Source organism: Mobula birostris, chromosome X (assembly GCF_030028105.1).
Source record: "Mobula birostris isolate sMobBir1 chromosome X, sMobBir1.hap1, whole genome shotgun sequence".
Lineage (NCBI taxonomy): Eukaryota > Metazoa > Chordata > Chondrichthyes > Myliobatiformes > Myliobatidae > Mobula > Mobula birostris.
The window spans coordinates 66,323,449-66,337,725 of NC_092402.1; positions in this window are offsets into that span (position 1 = coordinate 66,323,449).

The following is a 14,277-nucleotide window of genomic DNA, read 5'->3' on the forward strand; positions in this document are numbered from 1 at the left end:
GAGGCAGGAAAGTTGTTTCCACTGGTAGGTGAGACTAGAACTAGGGGGACATGGCCTCAAGATTTGGGGGATAAAATTTAGGACTGAGATGAGGAGGAATTGCTTTTCCCAGAGAGTGGTGAATCTGTGGAATTCTCTCTGCCCAATGAAGCAGTGGAGGCTACCTCAGTAAATATATTTAAGACAAGATTGGATAGATTTCTGCATACTAGGGGAATTAAGGGTTGTGGGAAAAGGCAGGTAGGTGGAGATGAGTCCATGGCCAGATCAGCCATGATCTTACTGAATGGTGCAGCAGGTTCGACGGGCCAGATGGCCTACTCTTGCTCCTATTTCTTATGTTCCTATGGGAAAGGTACAATATTTATTTAGCACTAAAATTTGAAAAGGCTATATGGATATACTATTTGTTGGCTGCGAGTTTTTAATGTTTAGTTACCTGACTAGATGGTGTCTGAGCTGCTGGGTGCTGGAAATCCTGTTGAAGTGAATTGATGCCTGACTGCAACAAACGTCAGAGGAGAGAAGGCTCTTGCTTGAGATGCAATGTCAGTTAAATAAGCGGATAATAATCATTGACCAAGCTGTGGAATTTCTGTTCTTTAATTATACGATGGGCCCACTGTGTAACAGACCCACCTTAATCCTTTTAGACCTCCTTCCTGCCTTCCTGTGAGCCAAGTGTACCCCCCCCAACCAGGTGTACTGGACTTTTATTAGTCAACTTGATTTTGTTACCAGAGAATTGAGTGAGTTATTAATGTCTGACTGAATGTTATTGGCATCAAGTGTATGCCAGGATATAATTCCTGAGCATTGTCGGCATCACAACAGCAGTTTGGGGAGATTCCTTTGAAGGCAGTGCCAAGAGCTGTCGATTCATTGAGAATGTAAATTTTTGGTCCATGTCTTATCAAAAAATCTTTCTGCCTGTCACATTTCTTTTAGTTATTTCTGCTCTTTATTTATTTCATCCAGCATCATTTGCCAAGTCTCCTTCCTCTCTCCCTCCCTCCAGCTGCAGAAGGGGAATCTGCAACCGTATGAATTCTGTACCTGTGAAGTATGAGCATGGATATGGGTTCACTTTCAACACCTTTGTGCATCTGAGATACAATATACCCACACCCAAAATTTCAAGCCAAAAGGTGGGCTCAGTGCAGGTACTTGCCATTGTCTAATAAAACCATCTCTATTGGCTTACCCCAAATCCGACCAGTACGTTTTTTATTGATCTCAGTGTTGCATTTCTTCAGCATATTTTCATCCCCATCTGCTTTGCATTCATTTGTAAGCTGTAGTTCCTTGTTCTCCTCTTGCAACACAGGAGGGGGCCATTTGGCCTCACAAGTCCCTCCGTGTTGAGCGATATGGTCAACAGGCATGAAACAGCACATCCTGATGCTTTCCCTGGCATTTTGGGGGATTTTAACCAGGCCTGCTCGAAAAAAATCTCTAAATAGTTATTACCAGCAAATCACTTGTAATACCAGAGGAAACAGCACATTGGGCCACTGTTACACCACCATCAAGAGTGCCTACCATGCTATCCCACGCCCTCACTTGGGAAAGTCTGATCACCTGGCTGTACTCTCTGAGACTGAAGGTCACAGGACCAAGAATAAAAGGACAAGGGGAGACGCAGGAGCGCTTACAGGACTGCTTTGAATCAGTGGACTGGACTGTATTCAGGGTTTCATCTTTGGGTCTGAATGAGAATGCCACAGCTATCACTGACTTCATTAGAACCCGTGTGGTTGAGTGTGTGCCTACGAGAACTTGCTATACATACCCAAATCAAAAGCCATGGATGAACTAGGAAATTCATAGTCTGCTGAGGGTTAGATCTGTGGCATTAAAGTCTGGCCACCCAGGCCTGTACAAGAAAACCAGGTACGACTTAAGGAGGGCTATTTCAAGAGCTAAGGAACAATTCCAAACATGGTTGGAGGCGAAATCGGATGCACATCAACTCTGTCAGGGTTTGCAGGTCATTACTTCCTACAAAGCAAAACCTAACATCAAAGACATTTTCAATCTCTCACTGCTACAGTTGGAATTTCCAACCTCCTTCAAAAAGGCAACAATCGGACCAGTGCCCAAGAAGAGTAGTGTGAGCTGCCTCAATGACTATCACCCAGTAGCACTCACATCTACAGTGATGAAGTGCTTTGAGAGGTTGGTCTTGGCTAGAATGAACTCCTGCCTCAGCAAGAACCTGGACCCACTGCCACTTGCCTATCGCCATAATAGGTCTGCAGCAGATGCAATTTCAATGGCTCTCCACATGGCCTTGGATCACCTGGACAACACAAAAATCTATGTCAGGATGCTGTTTATTGACTGCAGTTCACATTTAACCACATCATTCTCACAGTTATGATTGAAAAGTTCCAAAACATGGGCTTCTGTACCTTCATTTGCAACTGGACCTCAATTCCTAACCAGAAGACCACAGTCTGTTCAGATTGGAAATAACATCTCCTTGCTGACAATCAACACTGACACACTTCAGGGATGTGTGCTTAGCCCACTGCTCTACTCTCTCTACACCCATAACTGCGTGGCAAAGTATAGCTCTATAAATTTGCTGACAATACAACTATTGTTGGTAGAATCTCAGATGGATGCGAGAGGGCGTACAGGAGCGAGATGTACCAGCTAGTGGAGTGGTGTCGCAGCAACAACCTGGCACTCAATGTCAGTAAGATTAAAGAGCTGATTGTAGATTTCAGAAAGGGTAGGATAAGGGAACACACACCAGTCTTCATAGAGGGATTGGAAGTGGAGAGAGTGAGCAATTATAAGTTCTTGGGTGTCAACATTGCTGAGGATCTAACCTGGTCCCAATATAACAACGCAGCTATAAAAGAAAGGCAAAACAGCGGCCACATTTCATTAAGAGTCTGAGGAGATTTGGTATGTCACCAAAAACACTTGCAAATTTCTACAGATGTACTGTGGAGAGCATTCTAACTGTCTGGTATGGGGGAGGACACTGCACAGGTGCCTCAGAAAGGCGGTGTCCATTATTAAGGACCCCCACCACCCAGGACGTGCCCTCTTCTCATTGTTACCGTCAGGTAGGAGATACAGAAGCCTGAGGCACACCCTCAGCGATTCAGGAACAGCTTCTTCCCCTCTGCCATCCGAAAGCAATTTTTTTTCTCTATTATATATTCCATTGCACTGCTTCTACAAAGTTAAGAAATTTCAAGACATATGCCAGTGATAATGATTCTGATTCTCTCAATCCCCGGTACCCCTGCAGTTTATTCTTTCAATGAGCATCCACTTGCCATTTTGATTCTTCTGCTAGTTGCCTTCACCAGGGAGAGCTTGCAGCAGCCATTCACACATCCTTGGACCCACTGCAATCACAGGGAGAATGTGCTAGCTCCATACAATACCTGAGTTCACGATCAAATCTGGGTTCTTACAGTCACTGTGCCCCCCCTGTTGCAAAGATGGCTTCTCTGCAAGCAATCCATATGCAGCAAGCTCACAAACATTGCCGATAAAGTTTGGCCAGGGATCCTTGGAGGACTCGTGTCTTTGGATGGTATGAGGGAAAATTTGACTGGCGGGGGTCTGCTCATGATAGCTGTAGAATGATCCCTACTAGAGAGTGGAGGTGCGTTCAGCCTTGGGCTAGGAGAGGATGAGGCTTGATATTGCCCAACCTGTCAGTTCAATAGCTTCAGTTGAAAGACCAGCCACTTGTACAGCTGTAGAAGATTGTCTACTACTCACAGAATAACACACTAGTGTAACTCAACACTTCTAAGGAAACTGCAAGAAAACAAAATGTGGAAACAAGCAAGATGTCACATTAAAAAAAAACCTCAAAGTGTATTTTGCAGCATTGTAATCACACTAATTATTACTTTTATGACTGGAGGTAATGGAATGGGTTTATGTAGTGGCAGCTGTAAAGGAAATATACTACACTTGTCTGAGAACAATACAAATTTTGAGTGCTGAGTGTCCTGCTGGCTAATTTTAGTTTTGAGCAGATTAAGTTGCTTTGTCTGTCTTGGTAATTTTAGCAGAGGCGGGATATCGAGAGTACATCTTTCTGTCAAATCTGCCTCAGTTGTTCAGATTGGGTCATAACAAACTTTTATTTTGCCTAATGAGCCTCTTCCGATTGGCCCATCCGTATGTTGATGTAGGTGGATGTTTTGGGCACAATCCTTGTCTGAGGAAACTGTAAAAATATGAATTCAAAGGAGGGTTTGTATTCTCTCCGGAGACGTGTGGCGGAATCAGACTGGTGAACTTCATGCCAGTTTGTACATCTATCAGCCGTGCTAAGGGATGAGATCATTCACACCACCAAGTGATGTTTAAGAAATGAAATGGGGTGACCCTGACTTTAAATGATCTCCTGTACTTTTAAAATACATCCTGTGCTTTTTTTAACATTGAACTTAACAGTGTTGATGTGCAGAGGGATCTTGGGGACCAATTCTTTTTCTTCCTGGATGTGACTACACAGGTTAGTAGCCTGGGAAAGGATATGTGTGGCATGCTTGCTTAGTCAAGGAATTGAGTTCAAGATTCGTGAAGTTACTTTACAGCTTTATAAAATTCTAGTTAGGCCACATCTGGGGTACCTATGGAAAAGCAAGGTAATGTGCTTAAATGACGACTGCCCAGTAACTGAGACTTTGAGAGGCTGGTCAACTCCAGCCTGCCAGACAACCTCAACCCACTGGAATTTGCCTCCAGCCAAAGCAGATCTCCCTGGCCCTACACTCTTCTCTGGAGCACCTCCAGAGTAAAGGCACCTACATGAGACTATCATTTATTGACTACAGCTCTGCCTTCAGTGCTATAATTCCAAGCAATCTCATCACCAAACTCCAAGATCTTTGGAGTTGACACTCCCCTGCGGATCTTCAACATCCTGATCAACATGCCGTAATCAGTAAGGAAAGGCAGGAACACCTCTGCCTTGATTACTCTGAACACCAGTGCTCCACAACCTGTGTTCTCAGCCCCCTGCTCTACTCCCTGCATCCAAGACAAGCTTGGTACATGTGACAATAATAAACCAATTCTAATCTTGCATTCATTTCTGGTCACCCCATTATCGGAAGGATGTTAAGGCTTTGGAGAGGGTGAAGAAGTGGTTTACCAGTATGCTTCCTGGTTTAGAGAGCATGTGCTATCATGGGAGGCTGGACAAACTTGGTTTTGTTTTCTTTGGAGTGACGGAGTCTTAGTGGAGATCTGATTGAGGAGCCTCTGATTTAAGATGATGAGAAGCATAAATAGCTGGTATCTTTCTCTCAGGGTCAAAATGTCATATTAGGGGCATGCATTTAGGTGAGAAAGGGAAAGTTCAAAGGAAATGTGTTGGGCAAGATTTCGTACACGGAGTGGAGGGTGTCTGGAATCTGCTGCCAGGTTGGTGATGGATGCAAATCCAATGGGAGCCTTTAATAGGCACATGAATGTGCAAGAAAAGAAAGGATATGGACATTACGTGGGCAGAATGCATTAGTTTAGTTGGGAATTTTGATTACTAGTTTAATTAGTCTGGCACAACATGGGGGGGGGGGGGGTTGCTGAAAGGCCTGTTCTCTGTTCTAGCTCCAATTAACTTGCCTCTCAAGTAATTTATTTGCCTTCCTAAATAACATTATTCTTTTGAGTTGAATCTGGGGCAACTTAAACCATTCCCCAAGCTTTGAAGACTCCTCGCATCAGTATCTAGCTATGGCAATAAGATCCAGTCTCTATTGTTTGGAAATCTACATAAATCAAGGTATCATTGATGATTGGTGATGAAACATTTCATCACCAATTCTGATTTGATGGAGACAGACGTGAAAGCACAGAGGAACATCAGGAGAAATTTCTGAAACGCCAGTTCACTGCTGTTGTTACTGCATGACCGAGAATCTTTCGGAGGGAAGGCCTCAAAATCCCCGGCTTTGCTTGCTGTTGGCGACCAAGAAGGAGGTCAAATCGCTCGGATAGAGATGGCGTTCAGTACTCGGAGTCGGAGAGATGATCAGAGCTGGAAGTTTTCGGATGACTCAGAGTCGGACCTTGGTCGGGTATGGCAGGGAGAGTTTTTCTTCCTTCTCCTGTCTGCGTGAGATGTGGGACGTTTGAGAGACTTTGAACTTTTTACTGTGCTCATGGACTTCTTCATCAAGTTATGGTATTGTTGCACTGTTGTAACTATATGTTATAATTATGTGGTTTTGTTAGTTTTTTTCAGTCTTGGTCTGTCCTGTGTTTTGTGATATCACACCGGAGGAAATATTGTATCATTTCTTAATGCATGCATTATTAAATGACAATAAAAGAGGACTGCGTGTCTTCATAATCTTAAAAAAAAACATTTTCTATGTTAGAATGTTAAAATCAAGGTCCCTCAGTCAAATGTGAATCAAGTAGGGCATAATCCAAAGCTGATCATAAAATAACACTTGCAGGTACTGGAAATCTGAAATAAAACCCAGAACCTGCAGATTATTTCCTGCAGTTTAGGCAGCATCTATGGAGAGAGAAACAGCTAATGCTTGAGGTTGGAGATTTTTTTTTGTCAGGACTGTGAAAGGGAAGACTCAAGTTAAAGTTAAGTTGCAAAGAAGGTTTGGGGGGGGCATCAGAATCCGCTTTATCATCACTGATGTATGACACAAAATTTGTTGTTTTGCAGCAACAGTATAGTGCAAGACATAAAAATAGCACTATTTATCTATAGAGTAAAAGACAAATAATAAAGTCATGTTCATGGATTGTTCCAAAATCTGGTGATGGAGGAGAAGAAGCTGTTCTTAATGTTGAATGTGGATCTTCAGAATCCTGTACCTCCTCCCTGGTAGTAATGAGAAGATGGCATGTCCTGGATGGTGACTGTCCTTAATGATGGATGCTGCCACCCTGAGGCACCGCTCCTTGAAGATGGCCTCGATGACAGGATAGGAGAAAGGAAATGTCTGATGCGGTGAAACTAAGTTAATGGGGGAGTTGGAGGGTGGTTATGCTTCTTTGTGTGTTGCTATTGGCAGAAGTGTAATGCAGGGGACTGTATGCTTAGCCCCTGCTCGACTAGGGCTAAGAGAATGTTGGGCTATATAATATGCTCTGTGGAGTTCAAGTCTAGAGATGTTGTCCTTAAGCTGTATAATTAGCTTGTGAGGCCACACCTTGAAAACTGTGTACAATTTTGGTCTCCATATTGTCTGAGGGATGTGAAGGCACTGGAGAGAGTTCAGAGAAGAGCAACTAGACTCATTCAGGTCTGCAGGGTATGAGCTATGTAGAAAGATTAAAAGGATGAAATCTTTTTAGCCTAAGTAGACGTAGAATGAGAGGCAATATGACAGAAGTGTTCAAAATCATTAAGGGAATAAGTAAGGTGGATGCCAGCTGCTACTTCAAGATTAATCCATCATCGAGGGCTCAGGGCCATAGGTGGAGACTGGTTCAGTGGAGATTTCAGACTAACATCAGGAGGCATTTCTTTACACAGTGAGTTGTGGGCACATGGAACAAACTACCTGGTTGTGTAGTTGAGAGTAGTACCTGAGAGAGTCTTAAATCTAAACTCAATAGTTATTTCAACACACTATGTGGATAGGAATTTGAGCAACACACACCAAATGCTGAAGGAACTCAGCAGGCCAGACAGCATCTGTGGGGGGTGAAAAAGTACAGTTGATGTTTCGGGCCGAGATCCTTCGGCAGGACTGAAATGTCGACTGTACTTTTTTCCATAGATGCTGCCCGGCCTACTGAGTTCCTTTTGTGTGTGTTGCTTGGATTTCCAGCATCTGCAGATCTTCTCATGTTTGTAATAAGAATTTGGCAACCTTTGTTGGAGTGAATGACCTGCTGTTATCAAAAACTTTCTGATGTTCCAATATGTTCACTTTACATTTATGACTAAATGGCTAAGCACAGCTCCAATGCCATATTCAAGTTCACTGACAACAGCACTGTCGTAGGCTGCATGAAGGGTGGGGACGAGTCAGCGTACAGGAGGGAGACTGAGAATCAGAATCGGGTTTAATATCACCAGTATATGCTGTGAAATTTGACTTTATGGCAGCAGTACCATGCAGTATATGACAATATAGTAAAAAACCTGAAATATAGTGAGTATATATGTATGTTAAATAGTTAAATTAAGATAAGTAGTGCAAAAACAGAAATTAAACTTAAAAGTAATGAGGTAGTGTTCATGGGTTCAATGTCCATTTAGGAATCGGATGGCAGAGGGGAAGAAGCTGTTCCTGAATTGCTGAGTTTGTGCCTTCAGGCTTCTGTACTTCCTTCCTGATGGTAGCAATAAGAACAAGGCATGACTTGAGTGATGGGGGTCCTTAATGATGGATGCTGCCTTTTTGAGGCGTCGTTCCCTGAAGATGTCCTGGATTCTATGGAGGGTAGTGCCCATGATGGAGCTGACTAATTTTACAACTCTCTACAGCTTATTACGATCCTGTGCAGCAGCTCCCCCACCCCCCACACCAGACGGTGATGCAGACAGTTGGAATGCTCTGCATGGTACATCTGCAGAAGGTTTTGAGTGTTTTCAATGACAAACCAAATCTCAAACTCCTGATGAAATATAGTTGCATTAATATGTTGTATCCAGGTTGGGTCCTCAGAGATATTAACATCCAGGAACTTGAAGCTGCTCACTCTCTCCACTTCTGATTCCTCTATGAGGATTGTTACGTGTCCTTCAATTTACCCTTCCTGAAGTCCACAATCAGTTCTTTTGTCTTTCTGACGTTGGGTGCAAGGTTGTTGCTGTGACACCACTCCACTAGCTGGTATATCTCACTCCTGTACGCCCTGGTTGAGTAATACTCAATGTCAGCAAGACCAAGGAGCTGATTATTGATGCTGCCTGGCCTGCTGCGTTCACCAGCAACTTTGATGTGTGTTGCTTGAATTTCCAGCATCTGCAGAATTCCTGTTGTTTGAGCTGATTATTGACTTCAGGAGAAGGAAACTGGAGGTCCATGAGCCAGTCCTCATTGAAAGATCAGAGGTGGAGAGGGCCAGCAATGTTAAATTTCTCTCTGTTATCATTTTGGGGGACCTGTCCTGGGCCCAGCATGTAAGTGCAATTATGACGAAAGTATGGCAGCACCTGTACTACTTTAGGAGTTTGCGAAGATGTCATGCCAAATCTAAAACTTTGAGAAACTTCTCCAGACGTGTAGTGGAGAGTATACTGACTGGCTACATCACAGCCTGGTATGGAAACACCAATGCCCTTGAATGGAAAATCCTACAAAAGGTAGTGGATATGGCCCAGTCCATCATGGATAAGGCCCTAACTGGATTCTTCCAGCTGCCAGTGTTGGCTCCTTCTACTCAAGTGAGTGACCTGGAGAACATTACTCTAGCACAGAACCAAGAACTGTGCTAGAATGAAGTTGTAGAGAGCTTCATTAGCAATCAACAGGGTGCAGCAATGTGGTTTGCACTGAATTTGCAGTACTGAGGGCTGTGGCTGTTGTCCAGCTGGCTCTGACTGCAATGTTGCTACCTCCTGTCACTTAACCCGCACTACTCAGCCGTTGACCCAATTGTTTTGAGAGAACTGATGATTACCATTGGATGCCGATGTCCGTGTGTGCGCAGTGCAGTCATTCCTTTGTCTCAGCTGTAGGTAATGACTAGAGATGCAATGCTGATGTTCTAAGCAGTTATGTAAAGTTTGCCTTTAAATTATCTAGCATTAATGTGTCCACTGGATGAACGGAAAAGGAATCATAAGGTTGTTTTTTTTAAAACTCTGGCCTCCTTGCCCTGAACTACTGGCTTAAAACAGAGTGTAGAGCACTACAGCACAGTACAGCCTCTTCAGCCCACAACATTGTGCCGACTTTTTAACCTACTAAGTTCAATTTAACCCTTCCCTCCCACAGAGCCCTCCAGTTTTATGTTATCCATGTACCAATCTAAGAGTTTCTGAAATGACTCTAATGTATCTGCCTCTACCAGCACCGCTGGCAGGGCACTCCACACTCTCACTACTCTCTGTATAAAGAAAAAAAAAACAAACAAACAAACACTGATCTCTGACATTTCTGCTATACTTCAATCATCTTAAAATTATGCCCTCTGATTTCACCCTTTCAGCTCTGGGGAAAAGTCTCTGGCTGCCTACTCTATCTATTCCTCTCATCATCTTGTACTCCTCTATCAAGTCACCTCTCATCCTCCTTTGCTCCAGAGAGAAAAGTCCTAAATCACTGTTGGTTCAAATTATTCCATCCGTTTTGGCCGCCGTACAGAAAAGGTTTTTGACAACATCACTTGTGAGATTCTGTGGTAAGAAGAATCTATCCTTCCATGGGAACACAGTCCCTAATCTATCCCTCGGTGAGAATGCCGTCTCAAATCTATCCCTCTGTGGGAAAACTGTCCCTCTAATTATCCTATTTAAACTAGTCATAGTTTTGCCCATCATAATCAAACTTCCCCTCGAGCTGCTTCACTCCATTGAGAACAACCTCAGTTTCTCCCATCTAATCCTTAAATGGAATCCCCTCAAACCATTGCAGTATTTCTCCTCTCCACCCTCTCTGGGACCTTCCTAAAGTGCAGTAGCCTGAACTAGAAGCAATATTCCAGTAGTAAACCAACAATGCTTAGCACAACATCCCCGACTGGTGTTCCATGCCTCCTGTCTTCCTGATCCTGACCATGTCCATTGACTCGTCCTGCAAGTGCACATAATCATTAGGCAACGAAATTGTTTAACGTGAGTTGACAGTTCCTTCGTCAAGCTACCTGTCAACACTTGTGATCCTGAAATATAGTTGGCTGAGTAAAGTGCCGGGTAGTTGAGAGAGTGTAGCTTCATGGGCAGCCAACACGTAGGCAAGGTGAGGAAGTGTTGGGGTCTGGTCAGCTCGTGCACCTGGAAGGGTGAGCACTTCAAGGAGGGGAGTAAGCTTTATCTGAGGAGGAAGTAGCTCTCTGCGTGGATGTATCTGCAGTCAAGAGAGGTGACTCCTTCACCATTGAATAGGTGAAAGCTGTCATTCTCTCTGGCCTTATAGACAATAGGTGCAGGAGTAGGCCATTCGGCCCTTCAAGCCAGCATTGCCATTCACTGTGATCATCCACAATCAGTATCCAGTTCCTGCCTTATCCCCATAACCTTTGATTCAGTTATCTTTAAGAGCTCTATCCATCTCTTGCTTGAAAGCATCCAGAGACTTGGCCTCCACAGCCTTCTGGGGCAGAGCATTCCACATATCCACCACTCTCTGGGTGAAAAAGTTTTTCCTCAACTCCGTTCTAAATGACCTACCCCTTATTCTTAAACTGTGGCCTTTGGTTCTGGACTCACCCATCAGTGGGAACTGCTTCTTATATGTTTCAATATATAATCTTATATGATTCAATAAGATCCCCTCTCAGCCTTCTAAATTCCAGAGTATACAAGCCCAGTCGCTCCAATCTTTCGACATATGACAGTCCCGCCATCCCGGGAATTAACTTTGTGAACCTACGCTGCACTCCCTCAATAGCAAGAATGTCCTTCCTCAAATTTGGAGACCAAAACTGCACACAGTACTCCAGGTGTGGTCTCACCAGGGCCTTGTACAACTGCAGAAGGACCTCTTTGCTCCTATACTCAACTCCCCTTGTTATGAAGGCCAGCATGCCATTAGCTTTCTTCACTGCCTGCTGTACTTGCATGCTTGCTTTCAGTGACTGATGTACAAGGACACCCAGATCTCGTTGTGCTTCCCCTTTTCCTAACTTGACTCCATTTAGATAATAATCTGCCTTCCTGTTCTTACCACCAAAGTGGATAACCTCACATTTATCTACATTAAACTGCATCTGCCCACTCACCCAGCCTGTCCAAGTCACCCTGCATTCTCATAACATCCTCCTCACATTTCACACTGCCACCCAGCCTTGCCCCCTCTGGCACTGTGATCTCCTCACCACTTTGAGATATCACTATCACTCCAATTATGGCCCCTCGCTCATCCTCAAAGTTAATTGTTTCACCATTGGTGTCTTTGCATTCAGCTGCCACAGCCCAAAAGCTCTGGAACTCCTAAACTCTTAAACCCCTCGATCTCTTGATCCTTCCTTTAAGGTAGTCCTTAATCAGTTGCATTAATATATCCTGAATAAATGGAAATCAAATAAAAAACTGCAAACGCTGGAAGTCCAAAATAACATAAAAAAGTTGGAAACATACAGCAGGTCTGGCAGCCTCTGTAGAGAGGGAAATTGAGTCAATGTTTCAGGTTCTAGGAATCCTTTTTTTCAATCTGAAATGTTGACACTTGTTTCTTTCCATGGATGCTACTCGATCTGCTGACTTTTTAAGTATTTTCTGTTTTTATTTATTTTATTCTTTCGTGACTCAATGACAAGGTTTTGTTTGCTGTTGCTTCCCTGTACTCCCCTGTAACCTTCCATTACCTCAATACAAGCTATAAATTTGAGGAATGTGAATTGGTCAGAATAACGATGTTGGTATTCGATAGGCGAGGGTGAAGTAAATTTGTTTTTCTCTTTTGTCTCTAGGATACGGATGAATGTAGCTTCTAGCTTTGTGGGTGTAAGTTGTCCTAAGGTCTCGCTGTTGATAATATCCATGCAAAGTAAAGTTGCAGTTTATTCTTTAAGCTGGTTTTGTGCCACTACAGCACAATTTGTCTTGGGGCTCAAAAACGATACAGATCTTTGATCTCCCCTCTTGCTCCGAGCAACAATGATCTCAAACGAGGTGACCAAGTTGTTACACTAGCCCTTCCACTGCGTGCCAACAAAAAAATGACATAATAGTCCATAACAATGCTCCAAAGCTGAGAGCACTGACAGAGTTAGTGGGATCATGCCAGATGCCAACAGAAATGCGATAGTCTTGTTACAACAGTGGGATTTGTGAAATGCCAGTGTTTTGACCCTATCCACCCCTGTGAATATTGCACTTTCAGTATTATACCACATGGTACCAGCTGGGCCCGGGCCTGACCCTGACCCTGGTTCAGCAATGCTTTTGAAGAGGCCAAGTCCACAGCTGTGTGGCATAAATGAGGCAGAAAGCCCCAGAGAGCCAAATGCAACATAAACATGTTAATAATCTCCTTTTTGCACATGAACCAGCACCATGTCGCCCCAATGGCCTCCAACTCAGTCGGTTTGAGTGTAAGATTCACTCGGTAGTTAGCCAGGGGAAGCAGTGGATTGCTCCTTCAGGTAATGGGAAGCTGTCAACAGATCTAGCAGGAGCTAAAATGGTTAACAAAATACAAGACTTTGGCTCATCTTTGCTGACGTGCCAACTGAACTTTGACAATGTTGGATGAGGAAATGAGCTGTCGGTGAGACCTGGAAAATGATCTAGAGGAAGTGATTAGCTGCTCATCTTGTCGTGGCACTGGCAATTATCAGAGTAAAGTCGACTCCAGCATGAGGTAAACAGAAGTGATTCAGATGAGTGGACAATATGACTGATGACTTTAAAATATCTAATATCCACTCCCACATCCAGCCAAGGAAGATGTGGTCTGGCAATGAAGGGCTAACTCTCCTTATGTTGTAGTTGTAGATTTAATGTCCCAGAAGCTTTGACTATGCATCTGTGTGGTTACCTTTATCAATCTGTGTGAGAAGAGGCTGTTTTGTTTCTGGAGTGTTCAGCAGTGACCTTGAATGTTTGTGGGTGGGTACTGATCTTCAGATTAAAGCAAGCCTTGGGAGACAAGACCACAGACTTTGCTTGATTGTGTTGTCTATCGAAATATTGTGACCAATTTAGCATATCAAATGTTAAAAGCATGTCCTTTTTGCACCTTGTGAGCGAGACAGAAAAAGACATTGGGAATTAAGAAATTAACAATCCCTTCAGTTTAAACAGCTGGAGGGTTGCTGAATCAACTGGGAAAGAAATTATTTTAATATCGATATTGCTAAGGATGTGACTCTTCACCTCATTGACAAATAAGCCTTCCTCAGCAGCGTGTCCCTCACTGCTCTGGCCTGCCATGTCCTCTCTCTCGAGCTGACATCCTCGTAAGCCTTTAGAGGAAGCCTGCTAATTCAGTATTGGTTAGCACCCCAGCCACTCTTGAGAGGAGATGGACTGAAACTGCCTTGAGCTCTTTTCACATGAAGGTCTCGCAAGCAGCAAGGATTGTAAATCCCTCTGTCTGGGCTGGATTTGAACTGAATTAAAAGGTCAATGTGCCAATCCTCTTTTTATTTTAATAAAATCAAAGCTCCCCAAGTACAACATATTTAAAATTCTTT